The sequence below is a fragment of the Lissotriton vulgaris genome, chromosome 2_1 (genome assembly GCF_964263255.1).
Source record: "Lissotriton vulgaris chromosome 2_1, aLisVul1.2, whole genome shotgun sequence".
In the NCBI taxonomy this organism is placed as follows: domain Eukaryota; kingdom Metazoa; phylum Chordata; class Amphibia; order Caudata; family Salamandridae; genus Lissotriton; species Lissotriton vulgaris.
In genome coordinates, this window is record NC_141687.1 from 477,376,270 (window position 1) to 477,392,531 (window position 16,262).

A 16,262-nucleotide genomic window follows, 5' to 3' on the forward strand; every position below is an offset into this window, starting at 1 on the left:
GTTCTGTTATTTTTCCTTACATAATGTATTATAACTCGTCTAAGGAGCGATCTAATTCTAAATGTAACTGAAAATCCGCAATCACCAATACCGACGAGAAACTACGGGAGAGCTCTTTTATTTCAAAGAGACAATCTTCTTGAAGCTATGTGATACCACTGACAGCTACATGGCGCTTTAATGGCAGAATATTTTAAGGCCAAAATTGCTCCGAACGGACTAATTGTCAAAAACTTCCCCAGGATATTTTGGGAAGATGGTCAATTTAAGGTGGAATGGTCCCAGATATCCTGGAAGTGTACACATGACTTATTGATCTTGATTGTCAATACTTCTAAACGCTTGGCGGACGCCCTGCTGGAAAAAATCCAAGCTTTAGAAGCGACACTGAAAAATGGGAACAACCCAGGGTTTAAAACTAAATTGGCAGAAATCAATAAAGAAATTAGTGAACACAAGGATTATCTGATGAAACAAAAAGTCAATAAGCTACAAAAAGATATTGACCGATTCGATAAGGAAAAAGTATATCCATACCTTAAAAAAGACTACACTCCCTCGGGTGGAGGATACCTCTCTGATTCAAGTGACAATTCGTCACGAAGAGGGTCCTATAGTGACAGCAACTCCAGTGGGGATGAATGGCAAACACGACCACGACGGGGTGGAAGAGGTGGGAGAAGGGGGCAATATACATACCCCCCCCCTCAATTACCTTTCCCAGGACACCCAATGTGGCAATATCCCCAGTTCCCACAGGCCATACCACAGTTTGGACCACAGTACCCCCCTCAATTTGCCCCCCAAGGTATCCGGCCTTTTTTAGACAGAGGTTGGGGCAGAGGGCGAGGGCGAAAGAGAGGGAACGCAACCGACAAACGGGTACAATGGGAGGACACGACACCCCAAGGGATGGACACCAGGAGCAAAACGAGCAAAAGATGAGTCTCGTTGTAAATCTCTCCTCCTACCAACTAACTGACAAACAAGAGAAGGTCCTCCAAAAAGGGCTAGGTTTTGTCCCAACACCAAAGATTGACGACTTTCTCCAAACAGTGGAGTTACAAAAATTCTTTAGAAAAATAAGACTCCATGCCTTCTTTGATGGGAGATCACATGAACCCATAGAGGACTCAGGGTTACACAACGCCTCTACCTTTACCCCCCACAGCGGCATGGTACCTAGCGAAGTCCTAACTTATGAACAAGCAGTCTTGAGAGACATCAATAGTATAACAAATACCTCGACATATAGCAATATGTCGAGAGAAGAAAGAACGATCCTGGACGCTTTATCCAGCGACCCCCTGCTAACAATCAAACAAGCAGACAAAGGTGGCGCCACTGTAATAATGGATACTGTAGATTACGAGACAGAGTGCCAAAGACAACTCAATGACACAAAATATTACAAGGCCATCAACCAAAACCCAACAGAACGACTCGCATTATCAATTGTGAGTATGGTGGAGTCAGCAGAATGCCAGGGCTGGCTCAGTAAGAAGGAGGCCGAGTTTCTTGTCAAAAAGAACCCGAAAGTTCCGTATTTTTACACGCTGCCAAAGATACACAAAGGGGTCACTCCAGTTCCGGGTCGCCCTATTGTTTCCGGGATAGACTCGGTTCTGGAACCCCTTTCCAAATTTTGTGACCACTTCTTACAGCCACTTGTAAAACAAATACCTTCCTACATTCAGGATACCACAGATCTACTACGCCTTCTACATGATTACAGTGAGACCAGATCTATTGATTTCCTTATAACCCTAGACGTTGAGGCCCTCTACACAAACATCCCACAGAGGGCCTCCCTAGGTGTTATGGCCACGGCTTTGGAAAAGACTGAATGGACGTCTGCCACGCCAATCAGTTTCATTATGGAATGCGCTGAAAAGGTTCTGACTGAGAACTATTTCGAATTCAAGGGTACCTATTACCACCAAATACAAGGAACTTGCATGGGGAGCACGGTAGCCCCCAGTATAGCATGTTTGTATATGGCACATTTCGAAGAGACCAACATAGCGTCTCTGACGAATCCCTTCCATGAGAATATAAAGCTATATAAACGTTATATAGATGACATCTTGATCTTCTGGTCTGGCAACGAAGACTCGTACAAGGAGTTTTTTGAATGGATGAATGGTCTTGACCCATATTTGTCCTTCACCATGACTGTTTCAAACGATCACATAGCGTTCCTTGACCTGACGATCTGTTTGGAAGGGGGTTCCCTCAGTACCACCCTATTCAAAAAAAGCACTGACCGCAATAGTTTGCTGCACTACAACAGCCACCATCCCAAAGCCCTACGGTCTAACTTACCGTATGGGCAATTCCTCAGGATACGGCGCAATTGTAGCACCATGGCCAACTACAGAACTGAATCTGCCATTCTTTCAAGGAACCTGAGGGAAAGAGGATATCCCACCAGAGACATAAAAAGTAGCTTGAAAAGAGCACAGAACAACAACAGAGAATGCCTGATTGAACCCAGAGAAAGAGACCTTACAACTGCCCAACCCATGACTTGCGTGACGACTTTCACACCAATATCCAACAAAATAAAGAAAATTGTGAAACGCCACTGGTCCATTCTAAACACTGGCTCCCTTAACATAGACCAACCAAGGTTTGCTTTTAAAAGATCAAGGAACATGAAAGATATCCTTATTCATACTAGACCCAAGACAAAAAATGAACCCAACCGGCAAGCGACATTATGGGGCCTGCCACCAGTCATTGGACACTACCCATGTGGGAGTTGCACGGCGTGCCCTCTCACCAAAAAATACAAATCCATCACCTTATCCGACACCTTCAGGTGGGAAATGCGAGGCCACACAAATTGTAATAGCTCGAACTGCATTTACCTGATCATATGTCCATGCAACCTATATTACATAGGTATGACAACACGCAATGTGAAGACCAGGATATCTGAACACCGAAGCAATTTCAGGTGTAAAAAGAGTAACACGAAAATGTGCAAACATTTCCTAGAAATGCAACACACTCCTGACTCGCTCCAATGGCTTGTCCTCGAAGCCAGTCCCCAGACATCTAAGGAGGGACTGTTCTACAAAGAACAACGTTGGATACACAGATTGTCCTCCAACAGCAAGGGCCTAAATGAAGATATACCCTGGGCTAGCCTCTGAAATGACAATTAATGTAAAGACACCACCAACATCCTACCAATTTAATTTTATACTACTCTCTTAATGATCAAGATAGAAGACTGGGCACTAAAATACTAAAAAAACTTATATATCTTTTTCATTATACATATGAGTATTTACTACAGAACTCTATCACATTACACTATCTGTACCAGAGAGACATCATGACCTTTACTGTCCGGCCTATATACGAGCTCGAGGTAGTGGACCTAAATGAGCAACCTCACCCACTGCAGTTTGATATTATGGTAATACAAACAGATGAATTTTGGCACTGTTCTGCCCTCTGCCGCAATAATTAATTATTATATAAACGCGAGGTTTTAAGCCCTTGCAAAATGCACACAGAATCCTAACTCCACAGACACTTTGCAGTTTCTCATATATGTGCATATAGTAACCATCAACCACTACAAGATGGCTGCCATTACCACTAACCAATAGGGCCCACGTACACTTCCTTTAAAAACAATCCCAACCCCTCCCACTGCCTCCACCCGGTTCCAGCGGCGATGGGTAGGTGCTTGATACGAAGCTCAGGCATTCACCAAGTAAGTGATATAGAACGCGAAATGTAATAAAACTAATAACTAAGTAATATAACTTCACAGCAGGTAACACTCCGTGATTATAGAGTACACGCCGTGTTGTCTAAACACATGCGCGTTTTGAGACCGTGCCCGCCGAGCTCTTTCACTTATACGGCAGCAAAAGGAAAAAACCTTGCCAGAGAGCCAGCGCGGTGTATACAAACGCGGTTATACGTGAGCACAACCGTGACAGAGAGGCGAGCGATGTGTATACATACGCGGTTGCACCTGAGTGAAAGAATGTTTTTGAAACGTATGGTGAAGAACGGTAAAGATAGAAGGCAGTAATAGCGCCTGCTTGAATAGTTTACACGGGCGAGTATTTATTCACAGAGGACCACGAACGGGTCAGTGCACCCGACAATAACAAAGCATACAACTAAATTCCTTTCAACTCTGCACATTGAATCCACACGGGCGGGTGTTTGTTAGCCTGTTTAGAGAGGAGCTGGAGTGGGACAATGCACCGGAATTTAACCAAATATATACCAGATGCCGGAGTTGCAATTAATACATTACTGCACCCGCTAATGAACACAGTGCCCCACACGAGCAGGACACGGTTAAAATAACAACCGGAATTTAACCAATTATATAACAGATGCCGGAGTTGCAATTAATACATTACTGCACCCGCTAATGAATACAGTGCCTGACACGAGCAAGGACACGGTAAAAACAACAACCCCCGGCCCGCCCCCCCCCCCCCCTTTTTTTGAGAGTATAGTATGGTTTAATGTCAACCAGGGAACACAGGATAAATGTTACATTTGGGGTGTCGTTATTAGACACAAACAGAGATACTGTCCCTGGGTTGGAAACCTTAAAAAACAGAGCCGTACCTTAACTGACACAACAAATACTCTGCCTGTTTCTAAACCATGCACTAACAATTAACTTTAAGGAGTTAACCACCACCCTCCTGCAACCTAGATACTTAAAACAAAACATTGAAACAGTATCACAGATACATGAAACATAGGTTGTTAGATACTAGATTTACGAATCCAGCCCTCATTACACTCTTAGTATAGAAATTAATTTCTAGTGTTGTATATACCCAACCCCAGCAATACACAATCTTCAAATACTATTGCAAGATAAGTCTGTATTTATGTATCTTCTGAACGGAAATTGTGAACATCACTAGGTCACTATTATCATTGTAAATATTACTGAGAATTCTTCCCCCCATATTCAGCATTGTGGTTGAAGATCTCCTGAAGCTTTACCCGCTGGACACTGTTGTTGTCTGATTGTTTTTAACTTTAGGTGAGTCATGAATAACTGCGTGCAACAAATACCAATTTGGTATTTTCTTTTTTAAACACATGATTTTATCTTCACATGTCACTCTCACTGAATCCCCACTGTTGAGAGCACTTGACACACTTGTGTAACAATGCTACGCCACGCATGTATCACAGCATGCGTGTCACACAAGTATCACAGTCTGCAATGCAATGTGTTATAACTTGTTTGCGATATGTTTCTTTACCCCTCCCCTTTGCCTCCAACAGGTACTAACAATCGCAACGTGAAGAAGGGTAATATAGTAATATTCAATCTCCCCTTTTCACCCACTAGGATGGTAGCCATTTGAGCTTACATACACCATACCATGTGGCAATAGTGTAGACAGTTACATATATTCATAGATACTTGCTAAAATAGTCCCCCTGGTCCTGAAGAATCGCTCGATAAATTTTAGAGCAGCGAGAAACATGTTGACCGGACTCTAACACATTCCAGAAGAGAGTGGGAAACATTACTTTCCACTACTCTCCTCTAGGATATCGTTTTTAACTAAAGCAGTGGCCCTCCTGAATAAAGTGTCTCCGGTACCACTAGCTTTATTTTATCTCACTTAGCTACGTCTACCCTGAATCCTGGCCCCATACCCGCACTTCATCTACACGGCAGTTGGAAAAAGATCTCCGCCAAAGAGCCCCTCTATGAGGTGTTGCCCGTTGGGTATTGCACCGCCGACCCAACGAGGAGCAGGCCCAAATGATGAAGCATGACACCTGAAAGGGTGTGTGAGGGCATTAAATCCAACAAAATGGATTCCCAGGGTGACCACTTGGCTACCCTGTTCTAATCCACTTGCACTACAGACTGTACTGACATCTTGCTCTTCCATTAGGAACAACGCGACATTCTTTGTATTTTGTGTAATTTGGGCACGTCGTGTATGGACCTTCTGCTCCGACAAGAGCAGTAATAGCCCAAGACTCCTCTCTTTTGATACTAATACCACTGACAGCGCCATGTATGTTTATCTTTTTAACTGATTGGTCATATAGTCTGATCGCTCTCAGTTCTCTATATGATTTTTATTATGTGTATTAAAAACATGTTTGTTTTATACAATTACTTATATTTCCTCTGATTGTTCCTTTTGCATTTGGGTCTAGTTACTTGTTTATCTACTGGTTTAGATCGCCTAGGATTTTTTTGCATACACTTTGTCTACCCTGCCCTAGGAGTCTGCTGTAGCCACTACCCAGGGGGTCCTTGTTGTTCTCATATTCTTTTCCAGATGCTCCTACTGACCCTTCCGCCGGGTGCCCGCCAGAAGCTACAGGGATTCCTTAATAAGTTTCGATGGAACAAAAAGAGACCGCAGCTTGCCCTATCACACATCATGGTGGTGGGATAGGCTTCCCCCTGCTGAAGGCATACTTTCAGGCGACATGCTTGTAGTTTGTCCTGGAATGGAATAGGCCTTGTTCCAGTAAACATTGGAATTTCATGGATCAATATTTGGCATGAGTTATGGCTTTCTCGTAAACACAGGGCTCGGGGTCTTTACTCCTCCCCGGTGACGTCACCGACACTGAAGGCCTGGGATCAATTGGCGTGGCGCAAGGGTTGGACTACTTTTCCGTCCCCTATGACGCCTATTTTGGATAATCCGGATTTCCACCGGTCTGTGCATCCCCGATCTTCCAGCGCTGGAGGGAAGAGGGTTGTAAGCGAGTGGGCTCCCTCTTTGACCTTGATGGCTTAATCCCGTTTCCCCGGCTTTGTGGGAACTATATCTCCCTCGCGGAGTCCGATGCCTTTCCTTATTTGGGCATTGGGTTACTCGGCCTTCTAACATTGAGTATATGTTCCGTCCTTTGACGGCTTTGGAAAAATGGATAGTATGCAAGAACGATGATTGCAAGCTCATACCTGATCTGTATGCAATGATTTTGACGTGTCCCAAAGCCCCACGTACGAAAGCGCAGGTTTGCTGGGACACGGAGCTGGGGCGCCCGCTATTGCGTAAGGAATGGGACCAGGTTTTCTATCACCACACCACTGCCAACGTAGCAGGCACTCTACCCGAACGTGTGTCTAATGCCTCTGGACTTTGCTCTGCCGGCCAGCGGATGTAGGCAGCTGAGCTGTGTTTTGAATTGTTGTGCTGCACAATAAAAATGATTGATTATAAAATAATATTTTACATCATTTTGGGAAAAAATGTCAAAGTTGCTTTAAGCAGAATCGAAAACCCACTGACATTTAAAATATATAATGTAAGTAAAGCAACATTGTTTTATTAGAATATTTAACAATATAAAAAAACAAATATTTATTAACATTAAAAAGAGTAGAATATATTATAGTTTAAAATGAATGAAACTAATCAAACAGTTGATTGCTGTGAGTAAAACACAGTGATGTAGTTTGCAAATGTACTACTCCTACTCACAAAAGGAAACAATCCTCAATATATGCGGTATAGTACTATGGACAAAATTACTATTTCTACTCCAAGCATTGCTTAACTGACTGAATGTGCTGTACAGTGGTGGGGACAAAATGACTATTCCTACTCTGAAATTGGCTTGCATCCTGCTATATAGTGGTGTGGCCACAATTACTATTTCTGCTCCAAGGGTGATAACCTCAGGGAAACTGCTAGATAGTGGTGAGGATAAAATTACTATTCCTACTCTGAAGGGTACTTGCCTCTGTGAGAATACTGGATAGCAACGGGTGGTTAATTACTATTCCGAATCCAAAGGGTGCTTACCTCAGAGAAATTAGTGAATAATTCTCAGGGCAAAATTACTATTCCTACTTCGAAGGGTGCTTATCTCATTGAAAATACTGGATAGCAGTGGGTGCAAACGGACTATTCCTACTCCAAAGGGTGCTTGCCTCAAGGATATTAATGGATAATGGTCATGACAAAATTACTATTCCTACTCGAAATTGGTGATGCATCAGCAGAAATGCTGGATAGTAGTGGGTGCAAAATTACTATTCCTACTCCAAACAATGCTTGACTTATGGAAAATGCTGGATAGTGGTGGAGTTAAAATTACTATACCTACTCCAAAGGAAGCTTACCTCAGGGAAAATGCTGGATAGTGGTGGGCTTCAAATTATTATTCCTACTCCAAAGGGTGTTTGCATCATGGAAAGTGCTGGATAGTGGTGGGGTTAACATTATGATTCCTACTCCAAAGGATGCTTGCATCAGTGAAGTGCTGGATAGTGGTGGGATTAAAATTACTATTCCTACTCCAAAGGGTGCTTGCCTAAGCGAAAATGCTGGATAGCGGTGGGGTTAAAATTACTATTCCTACTCCAGATGGTGCTTCATTCAGGGAAAGTGCAGGATAGTAGTGGTGTTATAATACTATTCCTACTCTAAAGGGTTCTTGCCTAAGAAAAAATGCTGGATAGTGGTGGGATTAAAATGACTATTCCTACTCCAAAGGATGCTTGCCTAAGGGAAAGTGTTGGAAAGCGGTGGGATTACATTTACTATTCCTAATCCAAAGGGTGCTTGCGACAGGGAAAGTGCAGGATAGTGGTGGTGTTATAATTAACATTCCTACTCCAAAGGGTGCTTGCTGAAGAGAAAATGTGGATGGTGCTGTGGGTAAAATTACAAATTATAATAAAAAAGAAGCTTGCCTCTAGGAAAGTGCTTGATAGTCGTGGGGGTTAACAATTCCTACTCCAATATGTGCTTACCACTGGGAAAGTACAGGATGTTGATTTCTCTTTCATTAATTATTAATTAAATTGAATTATGTATTATACAATTTCATATCTAAAAATATAACAGCAGCATCAAAATCTTCTTTATAAAATAATCATATATTTTATTTGAAAAAAATCAACAGAAGACTATCACAAAATCATTAAAAAAGGTACATCATTATTAGAAATATGGACAAAAAGCAGGAAAGCAATGAAATTGTATTTGAAAACAAGTTTGTGAAATAGAATTACTTCCCAATTACATTGTATTATTTTTTTTATTCCAGATTATGCATCTAAAAATATCTTAACATTTCAAAAAGACAAGCAACAAAACAAGAAACATCTCCAGGTGAATTTGAGATTCAAAAAATATGTCAATAACGTTTTTGAACAGTTAAAAACATTATGAATAATTCAAGACAAACAAAATGCTCTTCCCTAAAACAATAATTATTTTTGAAGGTAAATAAATATATCATTCTTCTCATAAATAATGATGCAATAGAAACACAAATGTCTTATTTCTGTGAGAAGACAAAAACCTTTGTAAAAAAGCAATACATTATTGTGTTCTTCCATAACCAAAAATATTTCATTCTATATCAGGTGAAAATATTTTCAAATATAAACCACACTTAACAATAATATGTTTCTACTATTTCAGACCACAATAGAATTCAACCTGGTCAAGAACCTGAAAACCACAAAAAAAAATCCACAGAAGGTAGGATACCAAAAACATTCATCCATACAATTACTTAACCTTATTATTCTCCCAAGCAATACTCATTTAAATAATATATGACTAATAATATGCATAAAAACTATTTCCATCAAGAATAAACTAATAAACAAAAGAGTCCTCCAAAGTAAAAGATAAAGCAACATTTTTTCAGAAGGTAAGACTGTAGAAATTTTTACCGATAAAACAAATTAACCATTTTTCTCTCTCAATTAATCATTTTTAAAATAACATAGCAACACAATTAGAAATACAACAGTTTTAAAACATTTCATCTAACTTCAAACAGCATTAACTTAAACCATTCAAAATTGTGCAAATATTGTACTGTATATCTTTTCTTCAAAACAGATAAACACAATATTTAAAAATAAATTAACATGTTATTTTTTATTTTTCAATCCATAACTGAAAATGAGTTTACATCAAGAAGCAATATATATAACCTCCATCAGGGAAACACCTACTCAAACACAGTGAGCATGTTTATTGTAAGGAGAAACTTACAGAAGCCAGGTGTCATTGGAGGTGTGTGATTTCCTACTCAACTTATTGCATAGGCAGAGCTGTTAATCTTAATGACTCTGTTTTAGGAACCACAGAACATAACCACTCTGCCTCTGCAATGGAGATCGAGGTTAGAGAAACAATTAATGAAATTAAAGATATTGCATCCAACTCCAATTAACTCAGTGATGCATTTTGAGGGAGGTAGCCCAACACATTCTACTACATGTTGCAAGCAGTATGCCCACAATTCCTATTTTGAGAAGAATTGTTCAACGTAGAAAACAGGCAAGTAATCCACAAATATTAACACCTCAAACCTTTTCTCACATAACCATCCACCTGAACTCTCTGTAACTGATACTAATGAACCTTTCCATTTGCATAACAACAAAAACCCTCTAAAAATAAAAATAATCTTCAACAAACCCCATAATCTTGTAAAATTGGCAAACAGTGATATTTGGATGATGAATGGGTTGTTTAAAAGCATGCCCCATCCATTCAACTAAATATACACTATTTACGCATACATTATTAACACAGTAGTTCCCTTAGTTTACAGTTTACTACCTGATAAACAATCCTCAACATACACTGAATTATTGTCAGTGATAAAAACTAAAACATCAAACAAGAGTACTAGAAAAGTACTACTTGACTTTGAATTACCTATGATTAATACAATAACCATATTGTACACATATACCTAAATTCAAGGATGTTTTTTTCACTTTCCACAAGCATATTGGCGAAAAATTCAATAAACATCCTTTGTTGAGGATTATATATCAGATAGCAAACTACAGTTTGAACCAAAAAAATGTACAGCTCTTTGTTTTGTTCCTCCTAACAGTGTAGACGAGTACTACATTTCAATTACAAAATCAGAATACTTTACCACAAATGAAGATAAATTGGCACCTATTCTATATTATTTTGAAGACACACAGATTGGCCATCTAAGGAGGTCGGGACTCAGGAGGAAGCCACGTTTCCATGTGAATTGGTGGGCCTGCTACACGAACTGCTTAGAGGGTTGAGCAAAAACAAGCTATGCCTTAGAGGAAGGGCATAACTCCTTCAATAAATTAATTGGCAAACTTCATCCAAATTTCTATCATTTCTTTGCAATTTTGAGGAAGGAGCAAAGTTTAAAAGAAATGAGAATGTCAAAAGCATTAACAGGTAGTCTGTACCCATGTATATATCTAAAAGAACAAAGGAAATGTCTGAAAGACTATTGGGTGCTGTTCAACACTTTACGTTGATGGTGGCTTCAGACAACCTTGAAAATCTTACACATATCCTCCATTTTTAACCTACACTACGGGGCTCATTAAGATGGCAGAAGGCCAGCCTCTGATAGCCAGTTGGTGGCGGGCCTTCTGCCATCATACTGCTGATTTCCCCCGCCAAATTATGATGGTGGGGAGAGTCGTTGGGTATGCCTAGCAGATGAAAAGACCATCCACCATGGTTCTGACAGGCGGTCCTTTTCCAACCACCTATCGGAACAGAAACATAGCCCAACAATGCGGCAGTGCCTTGCAGGTACCGCCGTACGGATTATGATATCCCCTTCATCCACTTGTTTTGGGGCAGACAAAGTGCAGCATAATGAATGGCAGAAATGGACGTGGTTGCCCATAGTGGGCCCGCCCTTGATCCCTGGGCCTGAGTCAAGAGCACTGGGGGGCACCTATGGTGCCCCCTAGATATTCCTGCAACATGTTTCAGGCACTGCATGGTGCCTGCCAGGAAGTGCAGGCATATGTAAGTGCTTTTATTTTTGCATTGCAACGGGGGCTGTTAAATGCATCATAATTCGGATTGTGGGGAGGCCGCTTCATGGTCAAGCGATCCCAAATCAGAAATGATGGCGGATGGACGGAAAACCATCTGTCATCGTTATGAGCCCCTATCTTCTTACTTGACTGTTTTGCCCTAAAAAATAACGCTAATTCAATTGCCATTTTTATTTTAAATATTTAAATTAATTTTTAAAGTCCTGTCTCCTTACCTTAAGGTGTCTTCTTTTTCGACTCTTGGGCTTACCTAGCATCCATTGCTTTTTTTAAATCCATTGGCAATAATCCACATTCCTTTTTGTAAATCCATGACCCAAATGTAAGGGTCTCCTACGATGGCGGGTGGACTTACCAGCAAAAGGGACTGCCCGCCATATGTGCGGTGGTCCCATGATGCATATTAGGATGCACCCGCTACATTGGAAGCCGCATCCAGCATTTTTTACATTGCGGTGGGTGCTGCTGCAATGTAAAAAATGATTCAGAAAAGGGGGCGGTGATGAACAGAGTGTCTGAATTAAGCAGACCACTCTTACCCAGTCCAAAGATCAGGGCTTGATCCATCACCGTTTATTAGCTCACTGCACCATCCCAGCTCAGAACTTGGCTATATGCAAATTAGTCTGACCCTGGCCCAGTGCATCATGGGAACAGGGCAGACCAAACTACCAAGCCAATTCTTATCCTGGGAAGGAAACAAGCTACCGGGGACCGGTTTCTGGCATTTCAGCCGTCTTCGGCCTGGATTGCTTGAATCCTGATGGTTCAGAAAAGGGGGTGGTGATGAACAGAGTGCCTGAATTAAGCAGACCACTCTTACCCAGTCCAAAGATCAGGGCTTGATCCATCACCGTTTTTTAGCTCACTGCACCATCCCAGCTCAGAAATTGGCTATATGCAAATTAGTCTGTCCCTGGCCCAGTGCGTCATGGGAACAGGGCAGACCAAACTACCAAGCCAATTCTTATACTGGGAAGGAAACAAGCTACCGGGGACCGGTTTCTGGCATTTCAGCCGTCTTCAGCCCGGCTTGCTTGAATCCTGATGGTGCAATGAGCTAGGGACTCACATCTGAGTATACCCTTCCACGCTTATGGTGGACAAAAATGATTCAGAAAAGGGGGTGGTGATGAACAGAGTGTCTGAACTAAGCAGACCACTCTTACCCAGTCCAAAGATCAGGGCTTGATCCATCACCGTTTTTTAGCTCACTGCACCATCCCAGCTCAGAAATTGGCTATATGCAAATTAGTCTGTCCCTGGCCCAGTGCGTCATGGGAACAGGGCAGACCAAACTACCAAGCCAATTCTTATACTGGGAAGGAAAAAAGCTACCGGGGACCGGTTTCTGGCATTTCAGCCGTCTTTGGCCCGGCTTGCTTGAATCCTGATGGTGCAATGAGCTAGGGACTCACATCTGAGTATACCCTTCCACGCTTATGGTGGACAAAAATGATTCAGAAAAGGGGGTGGTGATGAACAGAGTGCCTGAATTAAGCAGACCACTCTTACCCAGTCCAAAGATCAGGGCTTGATCCATCACCGTTTTTTAGCTCACTGCACCATCCCAGCTCAGAACTTGGCTATATGCAAATTAGTCTGACCCTGGCCCAGTGCATCATGGGAACAGGGCAGACCAAACTACCAAGCCAATTCTTATCCTGGGAAGGAAACAAGCTACCGGGGACCGGTTTCTGGCATTTCAGCCGTCTTCGGCCTGGCTTGCTTGAATCCTGATGGTTCAGAAAAGGGGGTGGTGATGAACAGAGTGTCTGAATTAAGCAGACCACTCTTACCCAGTCCAAAGATCAGGGCTTGATCCATCACCGTTTTTTAGCTCACTGCACCATCCCAGCTCAGAAATTGGCTATATGCAAATTAGTCTGTCCCTGGCCCAGTGCGTCATGGGAACAGGGCAGACCAAACTACCAAGCCAATTCTTGATACTGGGAAGGAAACAAGCTACCGGGGACCGGTTTCTGGCATTTCAGCCGTCTTCGGCCCGGCTTGCTTGAATCCTGATGGTGCAATGAGCTAGGGACTAACATCTGAGTATACCCTTACACGCTTATGGTGGACAAAAATGATTCAGAAAAGGGGGTGGTGATGAACAGAGTGTCTGAATTAAGCAGACCACTCTTACCCAGTCCAAAGATCAGGGCTTGATCCATCACCGTTTTTTAGCTCACTGCACCATCCCAGCTCAGAAATTGGCTATATGCAAATTAGTCTGTCCCTGGCCCAGTGCGTCATGGGAACAGGGCAGACCAAACTACCAAGCCAATTCTTATACTGGGAAGGAAACAAGCTACCGGGGACCGGTTTCTGGCATTTCAGCCGTCTTCGGCCCGGCTTGCTTGAATCCTGATGGTGCAATGAGCTAGGGACTCACATCTGAGTATACCCTTCCACGCTTATGGTGGACAAAAATGATTCAGAAAAGGGGGTGGTGATGAACAGAGTGTCTGAACTAAGCAGACCACTCTTACCCAGTCCAAAGATCAGGGCTTGATCCATCACCGTTTTTTAGCTCACTGCACAATCCCAGCTCAGAAATTGGCTATATGCAAATTAGTCTGTCCCTGGCCCAGTGCGTCATGGGGACAGGGCAGACCAAACTACCAAGCCAATTCTTATACTGGGAAGGAAAAAAGCTACCGGGGACCGGTTTCTGGCATTTCAGCCGTCTTTGGCCCGGCTTGCTTGAATCCTGATGGTGCAATGAGCTAGGGACTCACATCTGAGTATACCCTTCCACGCTTATGGTGGACAAAAATGATTCAGAAAAGGGGGTGGTGATGAACAGAGTGCCTGAATTAAGCAGACCACTCTTACCCAGTCCAAAGATCAGGGCTTGATCCATCACCGTTTTTTAGCTCACTGCACCATCCCAGCTCAGAAATTGGCTATATGCAAATTAGTCTGTCCCTGGCCCAGTGCGTCATGGGAACAGGGCAGACCAAACTACCAAGCCAATTCTTATACTGGGAAGGAAACAAGCTACCGGGGACCGGTTTCTGGCATTTCAGCCGTCTTCGGCCCGGCTTGCTTGAATCCTGATGGTGCAATGAGCTAGGGACTCACATCTGAGTATACCCTTCCACGCTTATGGTGGACAAAAATGATTCAGAAAAGGGGGTGGTGATGAACAGAGTGTCTGAATTAAGCAGACCACTCTTACCCAGTCCAAAGATCAGGGCTTGATCCATCACCGTTTTTTAGCTCACTGCACCATCCCAGCTCAGAAATTGGCTATATGCAAATTAGTCTGTCCCTGGCCCAGTGCGTCATGGGAACAGAGTAGACCAAACTACCAAGCCAATTCTTATACTGGGAAGGAAACAAGCTACCGGGGACCGGTTTCTGGCACTTCAGCCGTCTTCGGCCCGGCTTGCTTGAATCCTGATGGTGCAATGAGCTAGGGACTCACATCTGCGTATACCCTTCCACGCTTATGGTGGACAAAAATGATTCAGAAAAGGGGGTGGTGATGAACAGAGTGTCTGAACTAAGCAGACCACTCTTACCCAGTCCAAAGATCAGGGCTTGATCCATCACCGTTTTTTAGCTCACTGCACCATCCCAGCTCAGAAATTGGCTATATGCAAATTAGTCTGTCCCTGGCCCAGTGCGTCATGGGAACAGGGCAGACCAAACTACCAAGCCAACTCTTATACTGGGAAGGAAACAAGCTACCGGGGACCGGTTTCTGGCATTTCAGCCGTCTTCGGCCCGGCTTGCTTGAATCCTGATGGTGCAATGAGCTAGGGACTCACATCTGAGTATACCCTTCCACGCTTATGGTGGACAAAAATGATTCAGAAAAGGGGGTGGTGATGAACAGAGTGTCTGAATTAAGCAGACAACTCTTACCCAGTCTAAAGATCAGGGCTTGATCCATCACCGTTTTTTAGCTCACTGCACCATCCCAGCTCAGAAATTGGCTATATGCAAATTAGTCTGACCTGGCCCAGTGCATCATGGGAACAGGGCAGACCAAACTACCAAGCCAATTCTTATACTGGGAAGGAAACAAGCTACCGGGGACCGGTTTCTGGCATTTCAGCCGTCTTCGGCCTGGCTTGCTTGAATCCTGATGGTGCAATGAGCTAGGGACTCACATCTGAGTATACACTTCCACGCTTATGGTGGACAAAAATGATTCAGAAAAGGGGGTGGTGATGAACAGAGTGTCTGAATTAAGCAGACCACTCTTACCCAGTCCAAAGATCAGGGCTTGATCTATCACCGTTTTTTAGCTCTCTGCACCATTCCAGCTCAGAACTTGGCTATATGCAAATTAGGCTGACCCTGGCCCAGTGCATCATGGGAACAGGGCAGACCAAACTACCAAGTCAATTCTTATACTGGGAAGGAAACAAGCTACCGGGGACCGGTTTCTGGCATTTCAGCCGTCTTCGGCCTGGCTTGCTTGAAT